The following is a 20,785-nucleotide window of genomic DNA, read 5'->3' as shown; positions in this document are numbered from 1 at the left end:
TGATCCCTTAACTCACCATATTGTGTTTTCATATCTTTTCAAGGATTCTAATCCCAGGGATCACAACACACTCAACATAAGATGGTTCACAAAGTGTGAACTCTACCACCTCAGGCAAGTATCATAATGAAGATCATTTCCTATATTTCTTCTGAAGATGCTGTTAGGAACCTCTGATCACTTATCGTAGGTGTAGCAGAAAGTCTCAGCCTTGCCTAATTTGGTTGGCTGAGCCCACTTCAAATGCTGGCACCTGTTTCTAGTCCAGCTGAAGATGCCTTGAGTTCTCATTTTAAATGTCTAAGAAGAACAGTTTGTGGTTACCATAGCAACAGTCTAGCGGTGACTCCTGTGTGGAGATGGGAATGCTCACAACAGCACTGTTTCTTCTTCTTGATCTAGACTAGCTCTGCAGTGGGCCCAGGCAAGGGTGATTTTCTTTTTTAAGTTTCTCAGATGATAATGTATGGTCAGTGTTAGGAGCCCTGATCTAGCCCTTTAAATTCTTATTAAGGCAGGTTTAGCTGAGAGTTCAAATAGTTCATTCAATCCCACACCTTTTGTTTCACTTCAGAGCTTCCCCTAGTGCATATCTAGTGACTTATTTTAAATTGCATTTTTTCCTGTCTTCTCAAAGGAAAGGATATTGTCCACTCTGGGACGTTATGTGATTTCTGGCTTTCCAAGGTGCAAACTCATGAATATTCTTAATTAGAACTGTGGTTTCTCCATCTCTTTCAAATTGGGCTGTGTTGGAACTTAATTGCAGCAAGAGACTTGGAACATCTGGCAGGTCTGAAACAGCCATGATCTGTGGTTCTGAATATACCGTATGAATTACCAGCAGAGTGATGCATCACTGTGATTGCTGATATGCTGTGGAGATGCGGAGGAAGAAGGAAGCAAAGCAAATAATGACCTCTCAATTAAGTTTTCCAAAAGGCTCAGATGATTAACTGGCTACAGGCAAAGTTTACTTCTCAATCACAAACATAAGCAACAACATAAAACAAGCACACCTGCCATCTCAATAATTTAGGGATGGTGAAAAGAAACATCTCATTTTTTTAACATTAGCAGGCTGTCCAATGTTTGGCAGCTCTTTTTCAAGGGATTTTTATTTTTCTTCCTTCATTTGTGTGGAGCTTCAAATAAGTTCTATTCAGTCTTATATTATTGACTTGATTTATGTCAAAACATTGTACTGGTGATGACCTTGGAGGGAATAGACATCTTCAAGGGAATATGGCCTGTTATTTAAGATGCGATCCTTAGAAACTGGGTGAGAAATGTTTAGTAGAGAAATTCCACCTGATGTTTTAGATCTTAATGGATTAAATTTAAATGTTTATGATTGAAAATCATGTTGAGAGTTTTGGTAAACAATGAGAATTTGTTCAATAAATATGGAGCATACGCTATTTGCAAACTTTTAAAATGCTACAAGGAATATAAAGATGCATGTTCTTAGAATGTTTACAATATGTCAGAGGAGATGGACGAGCCATTATTAATCAGAATACTAGGCCAGATGTGATAATGTATGATAGTATTTCAAAATAGGTAGACTTTGAACTTGGCAGAGGAGAGTAAATCATGTAAAAGGACCAGTAGAGGCAAAAATTCACAAGAGACAAACAGTGTGGCAAGAAAAATCCACAAGAGACAGGCAGTGGCAGATAACTCACTGAGCATCTATAGTGTGAGAAGCAAGGTACAGATTTTTTTTACACGTTATCACAGTTCATTCTTGAAACAACCTCTTGAGCTTATTTCCAGATAATTCTCACATAAATAGATTGAAGCTCTTTTAAAAAAATTTATTGGAATATCATTCTTCACAATGTTGTGTTAGTTTCTGCTGTACAAAGAAGTCAATCAGTAATATGTATACATAAACGCCCTCCGCCTTGGACCTCCCTCCCCACCACATCCCATCTCTGTAGGTCACCACAAAGCACCAAGCTGAGCTCCCTGTGCTATGCAGCAGCTTCCGAGCAGCTATATTACCCATGGTGTTGGCATATGCCAATGCCACTCTCCCAATTCATCCCACGCTCCCCTTCCCCGCCATGTCCATGCTTCTGTTTGTTATGTCTGCATCTCTATCCTGCCCTGGAACTAATTCATCTGTACCAGTTCTCTAGACTCCACATACCTGAGTTAATATGTAATACTGGTTTCTCTCTTTCTGATTTATTTCACACTGTATGATAGACTCTAGCTCTGTCCACATCTTGACTCCCTTTCTGACACAAATCCATACATTTGGGTGGGTCTTTGGTGCTTTGTCTTCTTCCCCAATACCTTGTGAGATATCTTTCCTAAACCAATGCAGGGTTCTTGTTGGAAGGAGTTCAAGTAGGATAGATAAATGCAATTGAGTGAGCCTGGAAGTGGGGAGATATGTGTTGAGGCCATGGCCCAGGCACAGCATGAGCTGATAATGACTTGACCTAGATTTCAGCAGTAAACGTAGAATAGAGGGCACACATGAGACATTAAGGACAAAACATTTTTCAAAAGATAGCAAGGAGAGCTTTTCTAGCTTGTAGATTTGTTTGTACCATGAAAACGACTTCTGTTCTCAATGAGGTTTAGGGTAATTTTTTCTTCCTCTTCCAAAAGCTATAGTTCTATCTAAGTTTTGGCCAGAAGGCTGTATTCTCTCTAGTTATAAAATAGAATATCAGCAGGTGGTCTCAGAAAAGAATTTTCCTAACATGCTGTACACTTTGTCAGGAAAATTTTTTCAGACTGCTAGACTTCTTTTTTCTTAAATCATAACTTCGTTTCCAGATATTTAAACCTTTATTTCCATTTAGCTTGCTTTGAAAAGCAGCAGATTAGCTGGAGCCCAAGATTGTCTATGATGAGCTGAGCGGCAGAGAACGGCCACAGTATGGGAGCTGAGAACGCAAGTCATTTGTCTTTTAGCAGGCACACACAAATGATCCTTTCCCTGCCATATGTTCCAGAGAATTCTTTTCTTTCCCTTCAGGTATTTGACCCCCTATTGAATAGAGGCATTGATCAAAGTTGAAGCTGCCAAGTGACTGATAGAATAGCTTCAGTTTTCAGTAAATCAAATGTTAAAAAAGAATCAAAAGTAAAATTCTTGATGTTTAATTCCTATTCCTGAATCCCTGGCTTATGTGAACATGAGGATATTGCTTAACAGTCTTATGCTTCTGGTTTCTTTTCTTCCTTTCGTTTTAAAAAATGCACACAGCCAAGGAATTCTACAAGAAGAAATTTTTTTGACTTCTACTGACCTTGGAGATGGAACTCCTTAAGTAAAAACGGTGATTTGAAATAAAGCTCCTTGTGTCTATTTCTAAAGAATTATGACTTGGAAGGTTCATGTGAGGTGAAGGGGAACAAGAAGAAATAGACATCAAGATGAGATGCTGTGCCAAACATCTGGAGGAGAGAGTGAGAGCATTATGGGAAAACAGATGGCGGGAAGCTTGGCCAGATAAAATTAAAGGCAAGGCCGCACAGCATCTGATTAGCTAAGAGAATTCTCTTTAAAAGGAAAATATCCATAAAACCTGTACTTTGAATAGTCTCTTGACACAAAAATGCTTAAAAAAATTATACAGTTCTTATCAGGCCTTGAGGTTTACTTTGAAGGTTTTCATTTACTAATTACTGTACGTATTGCTTTGTTTTGCTTTTTAATTAGAAACAAGACCCTAATTGATAACCAAAAGGCTTAGAGATAAAGACCTACACTAAAAACTATTACTATGCTATTTTAATTAACCTACTGAAATCCTATTTGTAAACTCAGGGTCTAAGTCATTTTTGGATGTGAGTGAAATATCTGTGTTTGTCAAGGAAAGCTGATAACACTTCTTTGGGAACTGGCTTTACCTGTTCAAGAAAGAGCTTACTTTCATATATGAACATTTTATCCATTAGCTAAAGCAAGCGCAGGGCTGAAGGCTCATAAGCTTTGCAAAGGTACATTAAAATATTTAAGATCTGATCTTAAGAAATGTGTTGGGTCAAAAAAAAAACCACTATAAAAGGTAAATTAATAATTATATCAAGAATGTATAATAATATTAAAACAAGATTACCAAAATGGCTTCACATTTATATAACAAAATACAGAGTTGTATTTATTGTGACGATATGACTTGAGCCCTCCAAAATCAAGATGCCCAGGATTCAGAGATGTCTTAAAATAGCCCTGCTAGTAAAAAAGCACACACGTTCTTCTGCAATACAGTACATCCCTTTTGTTGCCTGAAAGGAAAGAAGTGCCCTTTCCTTTAACATCCAAATGAAATAGTTGGCGTCTTCAATCCATGAACTGGGAAATGTACAGCCCGCTCCTCCAGATTCCGGGGTATCCCCCAGAGGTCCCCCAGAGGTAGCATCCTGGTTACCTCTTGCTCAGACTTCCTGCTTCTTCTGAATTCTTGATCCCTACTTAATTGTCCTTCTCCTGTGACTTCTCTCCTCTTCCTGTGCTATGTGTAGCCACCTTGGTCTTCATTTCTTCCAAAATACACCGCTAATGAAAAAGCCATTGTGCACAACAGACTCTTCTGAATGTTTGGGAAGAATGAAGAGGAACTAGCCTCCCATGGAATAATAAACAACTGAATATCAGATGAAAGAGAATCATGTACTTGCAGTTCCTCAGCCATCTCCACAGGGGAAATTTTTTTACCATCACTTTCTCCCCTTGTGGCTCAACTGGTAAAGAATCTGCTTGCAATGTGGGAGAACTGGGTTTAATCCCTGGGTTGGGAAGATCCCCCGGAGAAAGGAAAAGCTACCCACTCCAGTATTCTGGCCGGGAGAATTCCATGGACTGTATAGCCCAAGGAGTCACAAAGTGCCGGACACAACTGAGCGACTTTCACTTTCACTTTTTCTTGCCTTGGGTATCAGCACCTGCTACCAAATTGGCAGGACTTCCATCCCTATCAAGATTCCCATTTTCCAACTCTCCTTCTCTTCCAGCTCCCAGCATCTGGCCTACCAGAGAAAAAGTGAGCATTCCTGTTACAGACCACCTGGCTCACCCCACCTGGTGCTTTCTTTTGCACACCAAATGATGCCCATTATTGGATGCTCTTGGCAAAGACATCTTTTGCCCTTTGTTAAATTCTGCTACATCCCTGAAATGTAGAAGATGCTAAATAATCTTTTTTTGAATGGTAATCATTACCTTCCTAAAAGATTTCTAAAGAAGAACCACGTGCTCAAATTAACAAATGGCATATGTTCCAGTAAGCCTTCTTCCTCTGATTTTTTTTGCAGGGGAAAGGCTAAGGCCAAAAAAAAAAAAAAAAAAAGCCCTAGGAGATTCAACTCCTTTGTTGCTTAACAGAAAATACAGAGTGGAAAGAGCCACAAGACACAGCTTTTGATTTCCCAGATCAACATATTTTAACTCAAAACACTGACTGAGTCCAGGGTAGGGAATTAGAGAATGGGTTATACAGTAGAGCCAATCATCATTAGAAGAGTTAAATAAAAAGAGACAAACACGGGAATGAGAAGCCAACTAAAGCCCCAGGGAGAAGATGATGCATGAGCTGGGCCTTGACAGAGAAGTGGGATCATTTCCCAGAAATGCTGGGGAACCATTTTCTTCCGTTTCGTTTGATTCTGGACATCTTGACTGAAAATGTAGCCTTAAAAGTCCATTTTATCTAGATATGGTTTAAAGGACAAAACCACAGTGTTGGTTTATTCCACAAAGACTAAAGAAAACATTCACTGATTTTCACCAAATTTGCTTAACTCTCTGAGACTCAAGATACTCTTTGACTCCAAAGTGGGCTAAGTGCACTGATTTTCCCCATTTAATCAATGATGATCATTTACAACTGGCTACAGATGAGCACCAGAAAAGGCAATGGCTCCCCGCTCCAGTACTCTTGCCTGGAAAATCCCAGGGACGGGGGAGCCTGGTAGGCCGCAGTCCATGGGGTCACTAAGAGTCGGACAGACTGAGCAAGTTCCCTTTCACTTTTCACTTTCATGCATTGGAGAAGGCAATGGCAACCCACTCCAGTATTCTTGCCTGGAGAATCCCAAGGCCGGGGGAGCCTGGTGGGCTTCCATCTGTGAGGTCTCACAGAGTCGGACACGACTGAAGCGACTTAGCAGTAGCAGCAGCAGCAACAGACAAGCACTAGGCTTGGAGATAGGATAAAAGGGAACATACACAATAAGACAAGGGCTCTTTGAGACCTGAGTGATGGATGATACAGATGCAAATTAAAAATTGCAAGGCAAGGTAGTAAATGGTGACTCAGAGACGGGCAGGGAGAACCCAAAGGGTGGACCAATCCCTTCACAGGGATTTTGTGATGGTTCTAAGAGGAGGTGACATCCGAACTCCTTCTCAAAAGATCAGAGGAGATCATTGGATAGAGACAAGGTGGAGAGCATTCCAGAAAAAAGAGGCAGCCTGTGCAAAGGTGGAGCACACAATGAGTGCTCTGGAGTTGAAGCTGTGCAGAAGGAGAGCTGAGAAGGAGGCTGGAGGGTGCTCATGCTCAAAACAGGTTCTAGAGGATCCTGTGGATGCCCCTGAGAGGATGGAAACTGGTCAAGGTCAATGAGGTGAATGATTTCAAGAGATAGACTGAACGTGCCCGTACTCTGTCCACACCCACACCCACTTCAACAGAGCAGGGCTGCTTCAGTTTTTTATATAATATTCCATATTACATTTCATTTAGGGGGAAAAGGAAACCACAGGACACTACAAAAGCAGGTGATAATGACAATTGTAGATGTGTGGTTGAGAAAGACAATTCCAGCATCCGTTACAAAGAGAAGGGAGGACACAGAGACCAATAAGTTGTTTATTCCTGTGGTTCAGGCAAGAGATGATGAAACCTTGAACGAAGGTATAAGAGAGATCAGAAACAAAATGCAATCGTTACAGGATTGTCAAGTGTATTTCAGGGCCACTTTGTAGAGTAGGAAAATGTTCCAGAGGGCTAAGATTGTGCTGGGTGAGAAGGGAGAAGTGCATAGTGCACAAAAGGGCTTATTCCTTTCACTTGGACCAATGCACAGGAGAGGCCATATGGTTTCATGGTCAACTGGTTAGATGGTCCGTTTAGGACTGTCTTCATGACCCAGGCTCCCTTACTGATGGAATCTAGCAGACAGCTGTCACTGGGGATGGAACAGTCAAAACGTATCCAACGTGGATTGGGAATCCTCCCCCTCAAATTTAGTCAATTCTCTGCCTCAGATTCGAATAAGTTTCTTCATGCAGAACCAGGGGATATTATGCTCTGGTAAGTGGCCTCCTAAGTCTATTTAAGGCATGGCCATCCTCTGCCTGCTCCAAGTATACCTAGTGCCTATCCACAGCCTGCACTAGGCCTGTGCTCTCTCTCCCGCTCAGTCCCTCGACCTTGCTCCCTCACCTCCCCTTCCCCAAGATCCCTGGTCCTCATGTATTACCAGTCATCCTTTCCCACACAGTCTGTTAAAGACTCCAGAACTAAAGGATGGAGAAGGAAAAGGGAAGGGAGCCCATCACTGTAATCGAGCTTAAGGTTAGAACTGTGAAATATAATTAGACACTCAATGAACTACAAAGATTAAACTGCTAGCCAGCCTCCTGTAGTTCACAATGCTAAAGAGTGTTTCTCAAATTTGTCACATTTCAATATAGATATAGAAGTTGATATACATGAATATGTACATGGAAAACACTGCAAGTGTTAGTCACTCAGTCATGTATGACTCTTGTGACCCCATGGACTGCAGCTTTCCAAGCTCCTCTGTCCATGGGATTCTCCAGGCCAGAATACTGGTGTGGGTTGCCCATTCCCTTCTCCAGGGGATTTTCCTGACTGAGGGATCAAACCTGTGTCTCCTGTGTCTCCTGCACTGTAGGCAGATTCTTTACCCTTTGAGCAAGTAAAATCTAAAACAGAGCGAAAGAAATCTGGAAACCAAAAAACAAAAGAATCACTATGCAATATATCTGAAACTAACACAATCCTGTAAATTAATTGTACTTCAACAAATCCATATATGTGTGCAATCAGAAAAAAATGTTCTAAATAAAACCGAGCTGAAGAAACCAAGGCCCAGGATACTACAGGAGATTCATGGAGGGGCAGGAAATGTTTTCGACCTACAGAGCATCCTTAGTGATCCATATCCTTCATCTGCTATGTCTTCTTCACTGGAGGGAAGATGAGTCTGGTTGACAAGAAAATAACCCCAGAGGTGGTATTTGGTAAAGGGGAACATTTTGTTAACTTAAGAGATCTTCCTCTATCAAAGCCAACAGTCTCTATTTCTTTTTCAATAATTTCTACTCCATCCTTCAAATGCTCTCACATTCTCTGTAAATCTCCCCCCTTTTCACACTAATCCATAATGATTTACTGCTCTCTGAACTACCATTATGCTGAAGTGGTTAAGATCTGTGGGTCTTGGGATCACTCAGGTTTGAGTTTGAATTCTCATCCTGATATAAATTTATTGAGTGAATGCTGGCAAGTTATTTAACCTCTCTGAGCCTCAGGGTCATAAAACCTAATATTCATAGACCATTGACTCCACATCAGGCACCGTTTCAAGCAGGATACTTACTTTTTCTCATTTAACATCAACTCTATAAAGTAAGTTCCATGATGATTCTTATTTCACAGTTGAGGAAATAGAAGCAAAGGGAGGGACATCAATGCTCAAAGAGTCCCATTGCCAGTAACAAAGGCTGGATACAACAACCAGATGTCTGGGGGAAATGGTTCTCTCTCTGCAGCCGGGAGAGGCCAGGCCACAGCTGGACCCAGGACCTTGGGATCTGAATCTGGAGCCTGGCTCACCCACCGTGCCCTACTGCCTCTGCACACCTGTGCACCTTTGGTTGGTGGTTAGGATTCAAGAGGTGTGCACGTGACATCCTTAGTCCTTAGCATGGTGCCTGGCACATAGCAAATACTTTTCAAATGGGAACTGTAACGACTAGGAGTCTGATTATTATGATGATGGTTATTCACTCAGTCATGTCCAACACTTTGTGACCCTAGTCGTGTTCTGACTCTTTGTTAGCCTGGCAGACTCCTCTGTCCATGGAATTCTCCAGGCAAGAATACTGTAGTGGGTTGCCATTTCCTTCTCCAGGGAATCTTCCCAACCCAGGGATCGAACCCACATCTCCTGAGTCTCCTGCATTGCAGGTGGATTCTGTACCATCTGAGCCACCAGGGAAGCCCTTGTGGATTTTATTATTGACTACTTGACACTTAGATATTCTCTTAGCTGTATATCTGTTCCATCATCTTCCTATCCTGTAGTGTCCCTGGAGAAGGAGCCAGTCTCCTAATTCCCCATAATGTAATACTGGGAACATATGTGCCAGCATCTGTGGATTACCGATAATTTTAGATTTAGGCAGTGTGTGTTGCTATGGGTTTTCCCCAGTTTAATCCAAAAGGATCAGTATTATGTCAGAGTATGTGCCTATACAATTCCTTTCTTGTGTTTTCATAATATGCCCTGGCTTGAAAACGTAGATGAGTCACTGACTCTGCCATAAACCCAGAAGGAAAGAAAGATAGAGAACAATAAAGGAGACAGCAGTGGAAGAGGGAGGAAGAGAGAGAGGTAGAGACAAAGAGAGGAAAATCTGCCTCCTTTTGAAGTACCTTTAAGCATCCTTAAGAGAAACTGATACTCCTCTGTTTGATGACGTTTCCCCTATCTGTCCCAAACCCTGCCTTCCAAGGATGATTGCAGTTTGTACTAAGCACATGTAGGGAAAATTTTGATCCCTTTAAACAACAGACAGTGGTAAAAAAAAAAAAAAAAATCAAGACTGTGGCAGTCATGAAACTGCCATTCTGCTCTAACAGAGTCAGTATTACCACCTTAGGAATTGAGGATGGAAGTCCTCTGCGAAGTTGTCAAGGAGGTTCTATTTTTGGCCCCCAGTCTGTTTCCGCAGTGATTAGAAAAAGCCAGCCAGAACACAAAAAAATGGTTGAGGGCATCTGAAATATCCATGAAAGGGACACGGAAAGCGCTTACATGTGTCAGACGGAGGAGACAATTTGAAACAAAGGGAAAATCTGGAGGCAGATTATTTAACATTCATTTATGCATTCATTCAACAAATATTTGCTGAGTGCCTATTTGGTGCAGAGCTCTGCATGGGGTGATCCTATGGAGAGTATAAATATTAAACAGGCTCAACTTCTGCCCTTATCTTTCAGTCAAGTGGGGGAGATAAGACATGCACATATTTATTATTTAGTGATATCGTGTAAACGTCTGAGGTGGAAATCTGTGGGCTAAAGGGCTATATTAGTCATTCGACTGAGAGTGAGGACACAAATCAGCCTGGCCCACAGTATCATCAGCCAGCACATGGCCTCAGCCTTCTGGCCTTTCCATAAACCAACAGCACACAGGTCCTCTGCAGCAGACCCAGACTCTCAGGAAATGCAGTTACTCAAGTCCTCACTCCTTCAGAGGAAGCAATGGCTGCATGAATTACACTCAAAAGGCTGTATTCAGTGGCCAAGGATTTTGAGACCCTTAAAGGGGCAGATTCAGAAGTTCAGAGAGGCGGTGTCCCAGGGTGGTTCAGCACAGAGGCTTTGAAGGTGCCGTCCTGGGTTTGCTCTCAACCCTGCCTGCTGGCTTCTTGACAATGAACCTCTCGAAACCGCCATCTCCCCCTCAGTAAAATGTCAGTTATGAAGATTCCATGATACAATGTGCTCTGAAATAGAGTACACAGGAACAGACGCCTGGTCGGAAAGTGCTCTAAAGACAGACGTGAAGTTGACAAGGTCATTTTGGGTTCACAGCATTCTGTACTACCATACTAGACTCTAGTCCTGCAGTCTATTCTTAGTTCCTCCTTTTGTGACGTGTGATACTAGGTTAGCCATTTCATTGTTCTCTTCCCCATTTTTTTTGTTGTGGTAGCAAAATATAGCTAACATCAAATTTGCCACCGTAGCTATGTTTAAATGCACAGTTCAGTGGCATGGTGTACATTCACATTGAGAATGCAACCATCACCATCGTTCATCTCCAGAACTTTTCATCTTCCAAAATTGAAACAGTACACCCATTAAATGTTAACTTCCCATTCCCCTCTTCTTCGAGCCCCCTTCCAGCAACCATCATTCTGCTTTCTGTCTCTAGGAATGTGACCATTTTAAGTACCATATATAAGTAGAAATGTACAACATTGATCATTTTGTGTCCATCATTTTTCACTTAGCATAATGTCGAGACTTATCCATGTTGTAGCATGTATAATAATTTAATTCCCTTTTTAAGATGGAATAATATTCCACTGAATAATATTTATCACATTTTGTTTATTCATGCATCCACTCATGGGCATTGGGGTTATTTCCACCTTTTGGCTCTTGTGAATAATGCTGCTATGAAAATTAGTACATAAATATCTGTTCAATCACTCTTCATTTAAAAAATATATTAATGCTGTATTTTAAAAATATCTTTTACCCCTTGGAGTAACAATATATGGGTTGTTAAGGTAGTTTCTCATTAAACTATTCTGTGATCTTGGTGGGAGTATTAGGGAAGTTATTTTATTTTGGTCCTATAGTGTAATTCTTCAATAAATCTCTATAATTGTAAGGCAAACACCCTTACAACCAGCATGTTTTGTCAATACAGATTGGCTATATTTTAAAATAAATTACTAAATGTAAAAAATGTTGAACATATACTATTGCTGAACTTAAGAAGTATTACATGTTTTCTTTAGAAGTAAATAGGCTTGTAGAAATAGGAATTGACTAACAATGTCCCATGGGCCAAAATCCAGCCCACTGCCTGTTTTTTCACTGGCTTGCAAACTAAGAAAGGTTTTTTTAATGGTTGAAAAAAATCATAAGAAAAGTAGTACTTCATGACATGAAAATCACTGATATACTCTCACTTCCTCATTTATAGTTGAGAAAACCGAGGCCCAGTAAGCACCAGTAAGCATCCTGTCGGACTGGCAATCACAAAGCATAGAGTCACTGTGAGGAGTCCAGAGGTCCCAACAGCCCAGCCCAAGTTCCTAAACCACACCCCAGTATGTTCCTGGGGTAAAGCTCAGTGTCTTACCTTCCAGCTGTACATCATGAACCAGTATCATCATTGTGTCACAGTAATAGTGCAAGAAAGTCTGTCTCTGTTCTTAATTCCCTCTGCAGAATGCTAGGGGGAAAAGAGATATATGCTTAGTTATTAACTTCTTTGTGAGAGTCACACCGGTTCATATCTTTCTAGGAGGACCTTTGTCTTTAATTTCTTAAGCACTATTTCATTTGATGAAATACTTCCCAATTACTTTCAGGATAAAGCGTAAGTGATTAAATATGTTATAAAGCTCTTCCTGACCCTGCTCCAACTTAACCTCCCCAGTCTTATTTCTCTATTCTTGCCTTCCTTGCTTGTCTTCCGTGCTCAGAAGAATTCAGCAAACTCTCAGATGCATCTTACCTTTGCATCTTTGTTCATGCTCTCCCTTGACCATGGAAGCATGAGTCTGCTCATCCATCCAGCAAGGTCCTCTTCATCTTCCAAGATCCACCTCAAGTGCCTCAGCCTTTGAGAGGCCTCCCCAGTTCGTGCCACAGGCAGAAGTAGTAACTCTTTCTTTCACTGCAGATTGTGGTCCAAATCATTTGAGTAATTCTGTATTAAAACATCTGAATTTATTATGGGATTAGACAAGACATTATCTCTATAGATCAGCAGACAATATGACATCAAAGGGGTGGGCCCACAGACATTTCCCAAGCTTTTAATTCACAGAGATATTATTTAATGTATATGCAGAGTACATCATGTGAAATGCCAGACTAGATGAAGCACAAGCTGGTATCAAGATTGTCAGGAGAAATATCAATAACCTCAAGATATGCAGATGCTACCACCTTTATGTCAGAAAGTGAAGAGGAACTAGAGAAGGTGAAGGTGAAAGAGGAGAGTGAAAAGCTGGCTTAAAACTCAACATTCAAAAAACTAAGATCATGGCATCTGGTCCCATCACTTAATGGCAACAGTGAGAGACTTATATTTTCTTGGGCTCCAAAATCACTGCGGTTGTTGACTGCAGCCACAAAATTAAAAGACGCTTACTCCTTGGAAGAAAAGCTATGACAAACCTAAAGAGTGTACCAAAAAGCAGAGCATATCTTTGCCGACAAAGGTCTGTATAGTCAAAGCTAAGGTTTTTCCAGTAATCACGTATGGATGTGAGAGTTGGACCATAAAGAAAGCTGAGCACCAAAGAATTTATGCTTTTGAACTGTGGTGTTGGAGAATACTCCTGCGAGTCCCTTGGACTGCAAAGAGATCTAACCAGTCCATCATAAAGGAAGTCAGTCCTGAATATTCATTGGAAGGACTGATGCTGAAGCTGAACCTCCAATACTTTGGTCACCTAATGCAAAGAACTGACTTACTGGAAAATACCCTGATGCTGGGAAACATTGAAGGCAGGAGGAAAAGGGGACGACAGAGGATGAGATGGTAGGATGGCATCACTGACTCGATGGACATGAGTTTGAGCAAGCTCCAGGAGCTGGTGATGGACAGGGAAGCCTGGTGTGCTGCAGTCCATGGCGTCCCAAAGAGTCGAACACAAGTGAGTGAGTGAACAACAACAAAATGATTCCATGCCATTTGGTCGTCATTAGTCACAGAAGCTTGTACTGTCCTCGTGTGCTCTTACTGCAGCTATTGCCATAATGTGTAGATATTGTTACTACAATTTCTGAGCCATGATGCTTTGTACCAATATGTGCAAAGCAGTATGTTATGAAAATAAAATATTTTATAATGTTTATTTTGAATAAACATTCTAAAAACTAGAATAATAAACTCAGAGCCTCATTTTGATTGGTTCTCACCCAATAAATAATCCTGCCAGAACTGAATTGTGCATTTGAGTTTTCTTCATTCTTTTTAAAAATGTATTTATTTATTAATTTTGACTGTGCTGGGTCTTCGTTGATGCAAGGGCTTTCTCTAATTGTGGTAAGAGGGGGCTACTCTCTAGTTGTGCATAGGCTTCTCATCTAAGTGGCTTTTCCTATTGCAGAGCACGGGCTCTGGAGCACAGCTCGGTAGTTGTAGCACATGGGCTTACATGCTCCAAGGCATGTGGGATCTTCCCGGACTAGGGATCGAATCCATATCTCTTGCATTGGCAGGCAGATTCTTTACCACTGAGCCACCAGGGAAGCCCCATGAGTTTTCTTCATTCTTGTTGAACTGATAAGACTTCAATGTCAACACAACTCAGTTCATAAAAAACTTCCTAAAGACAACATAACATACGAGTGAGATTACAGGGAAGTTTGGTGGGTTTTTTTTGGGGGGGGGGGGTTGGTATAAATTATGGATTTAGGTCTTGATGCGTTACAATAAGTTATGTCATTATAGTGACTAGCGGCTTCCTAGGTAGGGCTAGTGATACAGAACCCACCGGCCAAAGCAGGAGACAGAAGAGACTCGGGTTCAATCCCCGGGTTGGGAAGATCCCCTGGAGGAGGGCATGGCAACCAACTCCAGAATTCTTGCCTGGAGAATCCCATGAACAGAGGAGCCTGACGGGCTACCGTTCAGTCTCCAGGGTCACAAAGAGTGGGACATGCCTGCACTGACTTAGCAAACAAGCATAGTGACTGGAGGGAAAACATCAGTAACATGCTCAATAAGCTCTTTAGGTCATGTCTACCATCATGTCATTGCCACCTTGTTGACTGTCTTTCTCTTCCCTTGTGTGCGTTGACCACAGAGACAATGGAATTCCCACTGGGGTGAACTCTGAAACTGCCATCCATGTTTCACTACTGTTAAAATTTTCTCTAAAGATAATTGTAGAGTTCAAAAAAATTGACTTCCTGACAGAACACCTTGGATCCAGGCTTTTATTCCTACCATTGACAGTTATTTTGTCAAGTCAGTCTCTTTTGGCTATTTTCTTACCAGTGAAATAGTCATAGCAATTCCTATCTCCCAGTTTGTTTTTTGAGAATTAAGTTATGTGATTTTTTTCTCAGAGTTGGGCACACCAATTAGGAGTATGACACTTATTCAGAGAGTAATTCATCTCAAACACATCCTGCCAAATGGCCACCAAGTGCCAACGAAGTGCCATCTGCATTTTGCCTAGTGACAAGGAAGCGACCATCCCACCTCCCGCTGGCAGAAACACAGAAAAGGAATAAATGTCTAAGTACAAATTGCAGTGGATGACACAAAGGAACAGATGAGCTCCTCTGCGGGAGAAAACACCTTTGAGGGGTTGACCTGTAAGCATCAGCCACAGAAAGGAGATGGGTTCCAAGTGAATGATTAAAAAAATAACCAAAGCCATCCTCTAGTGGGACCAGAAAGACATTGCTCCCTGTGGCAGCAGAGGTGTCTCCTCGTCTATGCCACACATAGAGGGAGGGCTTGCACGACTTGTCTGCTTTTTCTAGGTGAGACTTCAAGGTAGGAGTGGGGAGTAGAAGTATTGAAAACATCATGGAGCACGCCATCCTCGTACAGCACTATCTAGGAATCAGGTGTGAAGAAGGATTATATATATACTCTATGTATACCTATGTATACTCTATGTATACATAGGTATACATTGTCTATAGCATAATTGTTGAGAATAGAGAATCTGTCTTTCCAAAGCAACTCCAAGTCATTACTCCATTTGAGATAGTGGAGCTACACTTTCTAGATTCACTCAGTAAACATTCATTTGGGGGCACACATGATGGATGTCTGGTACGGTGATTGGCACTGGAGAAAGACAGAATCCCTGCCTCCTGGCAGCTCAGAACCCAGCCTAGAGTAAACGAGTCACAGAGGGATCCAGTGAAACACAGAACAGTATGAAGGAGGAAGTGAGCTCAAAGCCTGATGGATACACAGAGGAGAGAATTGGCTCAAAGCAGAGGGGATGGCAGTTGGCAGGAGGCTTCCCAGAGCAGACGTGTAAACATGAGCGAGCACAACCATTCAGGATATTGTAGCTGGTTCTGTACAGTTGGAGCAGAATCTTTGCATTTTAGAAGACAAAGAAGAAGAAAAAGCAGCTCATAGAGATGGGCCTTGTGTGTCCTTCTAAAGATCTAGGATTATGTCCTAAGGGTTATGGATTACTAACAAATCATTCTAAACAGAATGATGGATCGCTTTTGTATCCATGAAAATGTTACATTTAATTTTTAAAATTTCTATGTACATATAAATGTATGAACCATAAATGTGCAGCTCAATAATCTACAAATTATATTGTAGAAGGGCATTTGTGATTCTATAGTAATTTACAGTCATTTTGGCTGTTACCTGCTGCCTGCCTGCTAAATCACTTCATTCGTGTCTGGCTTTTTGCAACAGTATGGACAGTAGTGTGCCAGGCTCCTCTGGTCATGGGGTTCTCGAAGCAAGAACACTGAAGTGGTTTGCCATGACCTTCTCCAGGGGATCTTCCTGACCCAGGAATCGAACCTGCATTTCTTACATCTCCTGCGCTGGCAGATGGGTTCTTTACCACTAGTGCCTCTCTGGAAGCCCTGTTATCTCCTTACTTGTTACTCTAGGTGTTTAGTTCTTCCTCTGAAGACAAGCTTAAATCTGAAGCTTCAACTGCCAATGAAGACATATTTATTCTGGTCTAAATTATGATAGATCCCTCCTAAATCTGAAGGATGGAGAAGAACTCAGTAAACATGACATTCCTAAGGGCGGTGTGGTTGTCAGATTTCATTCTGGCAAAGGGGTAATGAAGGTGTGGGGGGAGGCACCACCCTGTTTGCCGGGGGTTGGGTAGGACAGATGAAGAAATGAGACCACCAAGGCAGAGAACCCAGGAGGTGTCCTGCATCCAGGCCTTCTGGAAATGGATCACCCTGGAGGACCCTACTTTCCCCTAGAACCAGGTCCTTTTGTTTTTTTTCAATTCCACTTCCCAGGGGCATGAATTAATTGACTCCATTGATAAAGATCAGTATCTTTTTGCCTTGGCTCCCCCTCTGCTCTGGGCATCTTCCTCGGCCTTTTATGCTTACCTATAAGTTCTGCTCATTTCTAACCATCCTTGCAATATTACTCTCTATGTGAGCTCCTCCTCCCGCTACCATCTGCTGCTGCTTCTGCCACAAAACGCACTCCATTTGGAGTGGTTTTTGCTCTCAATCACTGACCTTGTTGGGCTAGGTGGGCCACTTCCCTAAGCACTGCCAGCCTGTAGTCTGACTTCACTGGTGTCTCTCTTGGTCTAGTCACTGGGTCCAGGGTGATAGGACAGGTGAGGCAGAATATGATTCCTCCATGTAAGGGGTTGCTTGGGCTGTTCCCTATGCAGGGTCTGTAAACATGACTTCCCTCCAGATCTGGGATCGATGTAGAAATTCATAGATCCATTTTCCACAGTGGCTACAACCCACCTTAAAGTAGTTCTATGTCAACTTTAGAGTCCAAAAAATAGCAGGACAAGAGTTTAGGGCCGATGATTGCTTCAAAGGAAGAAGTAGAATGAATCCTATTACTGCATTTTTATCCCCTTACAAGGCTCTCTGAGTGTTGCTTTAAAAGTATGTGAACCAGGTCAGGTTTTCCCTGCTTAAAGCTTTCTAAAGCTTTTGCACTGCACTCAGAATAAATCTATCCTCCTCCCCATGGCCACTCAGGCGCTGCCTGATCTAATCCTTCCTCTTCTTCAACATCAGTGTAGGAGTCTTTTCCGCTCACTCACCAGCCTTCAGCCAGGCCAGCCTCCCTTCTGTCACTCAAACACTAAAGCTCAGAGAACTTGTACCTGCTGTTCCCTCTATCTGGAACTCTTCCTTCAGCTCCCAGGGGATTAGATCCTCTATGTCCCAACTTGAATGTCACCTCCCTCAAGAGATCTTCCCTGACCAGCTGAATCAGAAACTCAGAGGGTGATGTGAAATGAAATTCAAGCTTTATGTCAAGACAAGAAAAATTTAAACTTAAAGAAATATTGTCTCTGCCCTCTGGCCTCCCCTCACCCCTCCGCTGCGCATCGTGTTTCTCCATTATGCATCTACTCACCAGCAGAAATTCCTGCTCAACCATGAAGAGCGGCTTCTCCTAAGACAATTCCTTAAAGATGACATTCTTTCTTGATAAGAGATCACTGGCATTCGGATCTGGATCATGCAAACTGTCAGTAGTAAGTCATTTGATGTACAGCCCTCTGTCTCAAAAAAGCTTATATGACAGTGTCTTGACTTCTAACAGGCGGTACAGTTCTTGGAGTTTTCTGAGTTGCTGTTCCTGGGTTATAATCCTCCAATTTGGCTCAAATAAGAATTCCACTTCTTTCATAGATTGACTACTGATAAATTTTCATCAACAACGGACACAACACACACTGAATTTTGAGAATCTTGTCTAAGAGAGCACATGGAAAGAATTCTTGTTAAAGTCAGGGAGAGTCTGAGTTCTAAAGGATGCAATACTATAAATTTATCAGATAAGTAAATATCTTAGATAGATAAAGATATATACATATATATCTTTACGTACTGTTTACATGATAATGCTACAAAGAAAACAGGATAAAAACAGAAACTAATGATGCTAGTGTGCTGTGAACCCTGCTGCTACTGCTACTGCTACTGCTAAGTCGCTTCAGTCGTGTCCGACTCTGTGTGACCCCATAGACCGCAGCCCACCAGGCTCCGCCATCCCTGGGATTCTCCAGGCAAGAACACTGGAGTGGGTTGCCATTTCCTTCTCCAATGCATGAAAGTGAAAAGTAAAACTGAAAGCGCTCAGTCGTGTCCGACTCGTCACGATCCCATGGACTGCAGCCTACCAGGTTTCTCCGTCCATGGGATTTTCCAGGCAAGAGTACTGGAGTGGGTTGCCATTGCCTTCTCCAAGTTTCCCCCAAATCTATTCATTCATTTGTTAAACAGGGCCCTGGCCTTGGCCAAGTGTAATTGAGGTAGGACGGTCAGAGAAGGCATTCTGGGGTCCTGAATCTGCACTGATTTGAGATGTGAGTCAGGAGCCGTCTGAGAATCTAAAAGGAGCGTGGTCCAGGCAGAAAGGTTTAACTCAGCATATTTGAGAAACAAAAAGGAGACAAACGTGTCTAGAGCACAGAGCCTGGATGCAGAGAGAAGGATGAGAGTGCAGAATGAGGCATGAGCTATACTGACATGGCCATGGTGGGTAGTTTGCATTTCATTCTCCTTGCAATAGGCAGTCCTCAGAGTATTTTAAGCAGTCAGGTGGCATGAATGGATTCTTGGTTTTAAAAGATCATTGTGGATGCTCTGTGGAGAATGGATCATGAAGGTAGAGATGTAACTGATAATTTTTGCTTAAATATTTAACTGTTTAACTTTGTTTTATTGGAGTATAGTTGACTTTCAATGTTTCAGTATATAGCAAAGTGATTCAATTATATGTATGCATATATAAAAATATGTACATTATTTATCAGATTCTTTTCCATTATAACTTAGTATAAGATATATAGTTCCCTGTGCTATACAGTAAGTCCTTGTTGTTTATCTGTTTTATATAGAGTGGTGTGTATCTGTTAATCCCAAATTCTCAATTTATCTCTCTCTCCCCTTCTTTCCCTTTCAGTAACCACAAGTCTTTTTCTATGTCTGTGGGTCTGTTTCTGTTTTGTAAGTAAATTCATGTGTATCATTTTTTTCAGATTCCACATATGATATCCTATGATATTTTTTATAACACATTCATGAGGCTTGCAGTGTACTCAGCACTACTTTAAACCCTTTGTAAGCTGTTATTCACCAAATCCAATAACACTGCGTGAGGTAGATACATCACTCATTCCATTTTTTGAATGAGACAACTGAGATTCAGAGCGTCAATAACTTTTCTCAGATTGGACAGCTGGTAAATGGCAGACACAGGACTCAGACTTAGGCAGCAGGAATTCAGAGTCTGGGCTTGTCACCACCACGCTTTAAATAGGTATACTATTCCCGCCTTCCCTCCTGACAAAGGATGGCTTTGAGCTTAAAATAGTATGCTCTGGTAAAGTGCTTTGAATATTAAGAAGGGTACTATATGACTTTAACAATGCCATTATATTGTATAAATGTAACTCATTAAACAAAGTATAATGAATTGGCTGCTAATCTTCTGTATATTGTAGTTAAAAGCAGCACTAATATTTGCAGCAAGAAAAACAATTAGCACGTTCATTAAGTAGAGTCCTGCCTATACACCTCACTCATTAACTTTAATCATCTATGAGATGCTTAAACTAAACTAACCTGTCAGCCCCAGAGTCATTAGTGCCTGTCTTCAAAAGATGATGCTTTAATTTTTAGGGCATGTTTTAATTTTACAGACTAACAAAGAAGCCAGCATAGTCACTAATTTCCCTTAATGGTACTCATGATCAAGATATTGAATATTATTTAAGCTAAGAAATCATTATCCTTCACAATAGCATCATTAACTGGATCCTAATTAATAGCTGTATTTCTTTCCCTTCACTTTTCCAAATCTTATATCTCCTATTTGGCCTTTAAATTGTAATACACATTCTTAAACAGAATATATCAATATTTCTAAGATGGTATAATTCTTAAGTCTAAATCGACACGAAGAGCTCCATATATGACACTGGATAATGAAGAAAATTTACAAAAGTAATTCTTAATGTTTTGAGTATGATAGATACCTCTGGTGGACTTCCTTATAGCTCAGATGGTAAAGAATCTGCCTGCAATGCAGGAGATCTGGGTTCCATCCCTGGGTCAGGAAG

The sequence above is a fragment of the Bubalus bubalis genome, chromosome 2 (assembly GCF_019923935.1).
Source record: "Bubalus bubalis isolate 160015118507 breed Murrah chromosome 2, NDDB_SH_1, whole genome shotgun sequence".
Taxonomy (NCBI): Eukaryota; Metazoa; Chordata; class Mammalia; order Artiodactyla; family Bovidae; genus Bubalus; species Bubalus bubalis.
Note: the sequence above shows the minus strand (reverse complement) of the source record.